Source organism: Galeopterus variegatus, unplaced genomic scaffold (assembly GCF_000696425.1).
Source record: "Galeopterus variegatus unplaced genomic scaffold, G_variegatus-3.0.2 Scaffold11243, whole genome shotgun sequence".
NCBI lineage: Eukaryota > Metazoa > Chordata > Mammalia > Dermoptera > Cynocephalidae > Galeopterus > Galeopterus variegatus.
The window spans coordinates 41632-49933 of NW_007737354.1; positions in this window are offsets into that span (position 1 = coordinate 41632).

The window sequence follows — 8302 nt, forward strand, 5'->3', positions numbered from 1 at the left end:
AAAAAAAAAAAAAAAAAAAAAAAAAAAAAAAAAAAAAGAACCTGGTGGTCAGAAATTTTCCCATTTCTTCAAAGTTCTCTAACTGTCAAGTAGCTGGTAATTGTATGATTAATATTTTAAGAAAACTCCAGATTTTTTTCCGAAGTGATTGTACCATTTTACATTCCTAGTAGTATTGTACGAAATTTCCAGTTTCTGTTTGCCAACATGTGGCTGGGTCAGTTTTTTTCTTTATTCTTTTTTTTTTTTTTTAATTTTCATCATTCTAGTAAGTGTGTAATTGTGTCTTATTGTGGTTTTATTTTTCACTTCCACAGGACTAAGGATTTTGAGCACATTTTCATGTGCTTTTTTGCCCATTTTATTTAACAACTCTCTCTGGACTGGGCTCTTACATCGCAACACATCTCCTGAAAAGCAATTCTTTCTTGTATCTTAACTGTGTTCTTTTAGTTTACTTGTGTTATCTCTCACTGTAACTGTTATGCTAATAAAATTTGACATATCTATACACAAATCCATCAATTTGCGTCAATTACTTGATTTGGAGTATTTTGCATCTACCTTTCAAATACATTTCTAAATATTGTGCTTTGCATTTTGTATTATTACTACTAGTAGTCGTATATTTTAGTCCAAGAAGAAAGCATAGCACACATTCCTAATACTCATTTCTCTTTTAATAGATTTTTTAAAATGAAATCTCCTAACACCCAGCTGGAGCTGCCAAAGTCAGGGTTTCTGAATCTGAAGGCAGTTTGGGAGTTTATAAAAGAACAACTGAAATCTGTGAGGAAAATAGATGATAAAAACAGGTTAGCCCTGTCCACACAGTTCTTCCTTGACCAGAAACTGCATGCAATTACAAAAAAAAAAAAAAAAATAGAAAGCAGGAATTTAGAATTGCAGCATACTAATATTTTGAATTAATCATATGTAGAGTGTAACACTATACAAACCTGCAGTAACCTTCTGCTTTAAGTGGTACTTTATGAACCATACTGAAAACCTGATCAAATGGGGAAAAAAATTCAACTGCAATTTTTCTTTTCAAAGCAATCCTTTGTCAGATTTTAAGTTATTTTTGGTGGTTTATTCTCTTTTGACCTCAATTGAAATTCTTGGTCAGTGTGTGACTATGGATAGGCCATAGAGACTCACATAGCCTGCTTACTTAAACCCAAGCAATTTTTTGCTGTCCATCCTCTGTTAAATATAGCTGACAATGTTGTAAGCATAATTAAAAGAGTAAATATCAACATTAATAACCTGCTGAATTTTAGGCTATTAATATGGCTAAATCCACCTATAAGAGCTGTACCAGAATGTCCAATCTCTAAATAATTGTGCTATTTTGTTTTCAACTGCTGCTGCTTATACAAAGATCTCAAAGTTACCTCATCATTAACCAAAATGACAACATTTCATGTGGCTGTATTTAACACCAGTGTTTCTGTTTTCCCTGATTTGTGTCCACTTGATGAATAGACACAGTAACCGCCACACAGATGGATTTGAAATATCAGCTCTATGACCTATATGGCTCTACTCAGAATGCAGCTGGTCCTATAGCTATGATCAAGATACATACATAACATATCCCCACACCTACAAAAACTTTGTTAAAAGTACCTATTGGAAACTAAGGCATATTTAGGAATATTCAGAGTATAACAATAAGACTAAAGAGAGAGAAAGAGAGAGAGAGAGAGAGAGAGAGGAAGGAAGGCAGGAAGGAAGTAAAGAAAGAAAGAAAGGAAGGAAGGAAGGAAGGAAGGAAGGAAGGAAGGAAGGAAGGAAGGAAGGAAGGAAGGAAAGAAAGAAAGAAAGAAAGAAAGAAAGAAAGAAAGAAAGAAAGAAAGAAAGAAAGAAAGAAAGAAAGAAAGAAAGAAAGAAAAGAAAAGAAAAGAAAGAAAGAGAAAGAAAGAAAGACCACAATAAAACTTTGAACTTTCAGAAGGAGAGAGGAGACCTGTAGTTACTAGAGGTGGGAAAGGGTTTGGGGTTTGGGGTTAGAAAGTGATTGGTTAAGGGACACAAGAGCAATCATGATTTGTAATGAATGCTAATAATATTGATTTGATCATCACATACTGCACACATATACTAATAGTCAACTCTGTATCCCATAAATATGTGTAATCAAATATAAATATCAAAAAGGAAAAGAAAAAATAAAAGACTACAGGGTCAAATGTTAAAATATGTATAGTACAATATCAAGTGCACTCCTAAAGATATGCACATGTTGGGCCGGCCCAGTGGCGCACTGCTACAGTGCGCTGCTTGGGAGTGCGGCAGCGCTCCCGCTGAGGGTTTGATCCCACATACAGACCGGTTCCCGCTCACTGGCTGAGTGAGGTGTGGGCGCAACACCGAGGGTTGCGATCCCGTTGCCGGTCCCGGTCCGGTATGGGCGCAACACTGAGGGTTGCGATCCGTTGCTGGACACGAAAAAAAAAGACAAAAAAAAAAGGGGAAAAAAAAAAAAAAGATATGCACATGTATGTACACTCAAATGGAAGAGCCTAAAAAGAAGCATAACTACTATATACAGGTTGTTGCAATAAACTTGAGAGTGTCATTATTTTTGTCATTTTCAGAAATATAGTCTCTATATAGAGAGAAACATTCTTAAAACACAAATAACAACATGCTAATAACATAAAAGAAATTTCATTATAAATTAAAGGGAAAATTTCCCTAAATTATTTGATTTAAGTACACTGTGTTGAATTTAGTCTGATTCTCCAGGGTCTGTGTCTCCAAGGTCAAATAATAATACATAAAATAAACAACATGATCATGTTTTTACTTGTGGTCTGTCTTCCCGTTGTGTTTTAGTTTTCTGGTCTGTTTCTTCTTCAGGAGTGTTTCCAAACTCCCTCCAAAATGTCTTGACAGTTTGAAAAATGGCATTAGTTGGCTCATTTATTAAACTATATTTTGCAAGAGGCATCCACTGACTGTAAGTGAATGGAAGCATTCATAAAAATTCTTAATTTAGAGAAACAATGTACAAGTGACTCATTAATAGTAGCAATGATGTGATCAATAAAAACAATGTATATGAGGAATATCTTGCTTTATGTGAGTTACTTCAATGTTGGGCATCTTTTCATACCTATATGAGGTATATTAAAATCCAGAAAGCTTTTTGAAGGAAAAATCTTTGAGAGGTGAGTTAGAGTAGTATCCACCTATGTCAGCTAACAGTGCACATTCAAGGCACTAAACTATACTTCCAATGTTCCTAAAATCATTTTACTGAATGTAAAAACATGTCCTTAAAAGCTATGTTAGGTACACTAGATATTTTAGGTGAAATATTAAATGTAAGGTTTGGCCTCAAGGAATGTAATGAATTCAGGAAAAATAAAGTAAAATACACACTTGCATGCACACAAGACAATAGGAAAATTATACCAGGCATTTTATGAATATTGTAGTAATATAGGTGTAAGAAAAACAGAGCAAGAAAAATAAATAAATAGTGATATTCGGATTAACCAAATAAGTTTTCTTGAAAGAGCCTTCTAGGAAACTTATTTAAATATGATATGTTGTTGCAGCAGAGAAGAAAATGGCCCTAATTAGTGATTTAGAAGGAATAATTGTTTTTATAGAATAAAATTTTAAAATGCAGGTACAAATAGGTAATTATATTTAGTGATACTATACTTTGTTTATATACTTCCTAGGGGATATTATAGAAATCTACATCAAATAATCTCAATTAAATACATTTTGTAATAAAATACTTTGAAAAGCACTTATACTACTGCTTTCAAGGCTAAATAATAGTCATATTATAGTGTCATAGGCTGGCAGGAAACTATGTATCAAAAGGACAGTTGTTGACAGTGGGAATAAAATGGAAGAGACATTTCATAATTTCTACTTTTCATTTTTTCCTGAGTTTCCAATAGCCACAATCTGGAGATCATAAAAGGGTTACCAAAAACCACCAGAGAGTGATGGTAAAGCAGTGGAAAAATGAAGATTATATATCATTGAATGAAGAAATCAATGGGATTTTGAAAACAAAACTGAGTGTTAAATCTAAAACTGAAAGAGTACAGGATAAACTCCTGGAAAGTTTTTTTGTTTGTTTGTTTTGTTTTGTTTGTTTTAATGCCATCAGCATGGATGTAGTTGATCCATTTAATCTAAGTCATCCTTCCAGGTACTTAGTTTAATTCAAACAAACAATATTATGACTACAGTCACAAAAATCATCATCATAACATTATTTTACCAATTATTGTGCTGTGTGTGCATGTTTCTATATTTGTCTCATTTGTAAACTAGTAAGTACAGAATGTGGATCTCGCTTTCAAATGATTGTGAGATGGGTGAGGAAGGAACACATTTAGGTGACCTTGTATCCTCTTAGGTTTTGATGGCTCCCTATATTTATAAAAATTAAAACATATGTGTAACACGATGTGGGTACTCTACAGAGGTTGAGATAGAAGCATATTTTTAAAAGTATAACAAACTGTCCAAATAATAATGGGGTATATAAAAGTGTAGTGATCACTGTTGACCAGTAATATTAATGGAAACTGAAGTTATAGTAAGGGTATTTAGGGTGTCAGAGAGTCCTGATTTAAGGATAGGAAGTGTGGTCAGAGGTGCAGCCAATTAGACTACAAGGTCATGAATACAGCAATGCAAAATCATAGAAGAATGAAGCAGAACATAAAATGTAATAATGAATGTACAAACTTCAACTATGTATAAAAATTCAAATTGCATAAGCATGGGGTCTGTGGCTCTCTAGTAAACCATGGACCATGTTTGGCATAGTAAAGTATTGCTCTGATGCAGTTCAAACTGTTAACTACAGATTCTGAGTTATAAGATATATAGCAAGAGAAAGCATTTTCCTGAGCTTACTTTCTCTTTGCCTGGTCAGATTTCCATGGAATACTGAGTGGGTCTGGTTCTTAGTTCCAACATCAGCTCAGGAAACTGATCATGTTATACCAAGAATATTGAGTGGACCCTCTGACATACTTAGTAACCAGTGTAAGAAAGTAAATGAAACAAAAAAACAAATAAAATCATCAGAGACGTTTACCTAGAAAAGAACAAAATGGCTAGGTAAGTTGTCTTGAAATATTCAAAAATATGTGTTGTGGAAGAGTGTACATAAGATATTTTATTTCTATGAACTCCAGAAGTTAAAAGAAAAGTCAACTCTAATAAAGGACATCTTAAGATCAATGTTCAAATATATAATTGACTATGACTATGTTGTTTTAATGAAAGGGTTTGAAGAGGAGTCTTTAGATGTGACAAAAGGAGCTTTAATATAAGTAATGGACAGTAGAATTATTGACAATGAAGACTAAACAGAAGAAGTAAAAATCATCAGGAATTCTCTGCATTTCAACAGTATTACATTTCTTCTGTATCTTGGTTTAGAATCTTCCTAAAAGGTTGCTTCGTTTCTTTTTTTTCTTATTTATTATTTTTACTGTAAAATAGTTGAATATCAATAGTCATGAGCAATATGTGATGGTCAAATCAGAATAATTGTTATATTCAGTAATAAACACTGTCATTGCTATTTGTGGCCCTTTATCAATTCTTCCCTTCCCCTTTCCTTCCTGCTTCTAGAAACCTCAGTTCTCCTTTTGAAAGTTCAATGTGTTATTGTGAATGTTGTATCTTTCTTTCTTTCTTTTATTTATATGTTTACTCTTTTATTTCCCACTTATATGTGAAAACATATGGCATTTCTCTTTCTGTGCCTGGCTTATCTCACTTAATATGATTTCTCTATTTCATCCATGTTGCTCTAAACAGCAATATTTTATTGTTTTTTATGGCAATATTATATTCCATTGTGTATATATAACACATTTTCCTTACCCAGTCATCTGATGGTGGACATTTAGGCTGGTCTAACAGTTCAAGGTGTTTTTCTCCAGTACAAGTTCTAGAATCTCCACTGATGTAATGGATGAATCTAGTTGCCTTGCAGTAGAAGCAGATTGTATCTCAAAGTTCTTAACCTTCATGACCATGACCCAGTAAAAATAAACTAAGGTACTGATTTTAAGGAGAAGCCTTTTTCTATCAACACGTGTGGCTAAATACATGAAGTCACAATAGGTCTGCCCAATCTCCTATGTCATGGGATGTGTGATCACATAGTTGCTGCTCTGTGCCTGGGATTAGTAGTGGTAGATTAAATGACAGTCTGCTGCTTGTTACAGACAAGGCTAATGTGGCAGTTCACAGATGTGCTCAAAATGACAACATAATACCTTCTGGGAATCCAATTCCATTTCTAGAACCATTCATTTTATTTTATTAGGCTTAATCATGGGAAATTTCTAATATTCAGACTCCTGTTGATTTATGAAAACAAAATTTCAGATTTTTCAATCTTACATGTTCTTTCATTTATCCTTAGCCTCTAAATGTAAGTTTGTCACATAAAGAGCATGTTTGGTGGTTTTTGTTACTCTTTTTACTTCAATATTTTGAGTGATTTTTACTCATGGAGAAATACCTAGTGATTTATTTCTGTTTAATACCAAAAAAAGTCTTCTCCACCTGTGGTCCACTTGACTGTTATCACCTTTTTCCATGGGATGATCCCCCTTCTCAAATGTGTGCCCAACTACTAAAGCTCATGGTTCCCAGTCAAAGCAGCCACTGTGCTGTTTACAGTAGTGAGCCCCATGCTGAATTTCCTCCTCTACGTCCTCACGAACAAAGATGCAAAGTGGATGCTCAGGAAGTTAATCAACTCCAAACTACATTCTTGCTCAATGCAATTCAATTAAATGTATATGTATTTCTATTCCAACTGTTTTCAGTTTTTTCATATACATTGTTGTTGATAGTTTACCTTTATTTTTAATAAGGTATAAATTATTCTTTAAATTGATTAGGTATTGCATTGCCATTATTTGCTATGTTCATAATGTTTTAGAATTATCTCTGGTTTCTTTAGATGTAATGCATTCTGATTCATTTCTTCTCAGGAGGTTGCATAAGGAAATATATTTCAAAATTTCTTCTCTGGACTCCATGGAAGTCAAGATAAAGAAGTTGAATGTATTTAGGAACTTATGAAAACTGAGACATAGGTGATAGTTTAGCTTTAAGTTGTGCTTAATAAAAGTGCTGCAAACATAATTCCACGCTTTCTTGACATGATCCATACTCACATTTCATAACCAATGCTTACACCTCAGTAAGTTCTATAAAACACATTTTGTTTCAATTGAGACTTCATTTCAAGGTATCCAGTGGGACTAAGATGCTAAGCTAAGTTGAAAAGACAACATTGAAGAACAGGTTATTTTTTTGGACAACTGCATCGTAGTCCAATTGGACATCTTGGGAAGACTGTGTACAACTTAACTCTATCTTGTCCCATCCAGAGTTGGGGAAGTTGAGGTATTTATGCATCGTCTACAATTGTCCACAAAAGTAACCTGTTAATCAATGTCTTTTCACCTTAGCTACTAGTGCTCTTCCCACTAAACTACTTGCATCTCAATTTTGTCTTGGTGCCTGCTACTAAGGAAATCAACCCAGGAAAGACTGCAAAACATCAATGGAACACATATGAGGCATACATTTAATAATTATTACATAAAAGAGTGCATACTAACCATGCACTACAAAAAATATCCAAGATATACTAGTAAATGATGTAATGAACAAACTTCAAAAAGCAGTTAAATTGATAAAGTGTTGGAAGGGATGTGGACTTAACAAACTTTTAAAAGTGCTGAATATGAGTGTTTAGTTGATCAAAACCTTTTGAAACCTCTGTGGAAGAATAAACTCATAATTCCATTCTTTGGTATATACTAAATAGAAACATATATTTGCATCAACGGAAGAGAAATTTGCTCAGAACAACACTATTTCAATTGACTCAAACTGAAAATAACTCATATATCCATCAAAACACAAATATTTTTGTTGTATTTATTCAATTGAATACAATATAGAAATGAAAAAAAATCTGCCCATACTCTTCTGAACAACATCATGAAATTTCACAGCCATAATATTAAGCAAGAAAAGGTGAATATCAAAGTGTATAAATAGTATTGTTTTACTAATATAATGTTTATACACCAGCAAACTTAGTCCATAGTAATGTGCCTGAATATTAAGAACTACTTATTGGGGTGGGGCATTCTGTATGCTCTTGACTAATATTTCAGTAGTAATTAACATTACGCTGAGATTATGGAGTTGAGGGGAAGTGTAACAAGAGGTGAAATACCTTTTCCATCACATCATGTCAGGGTAACATGAT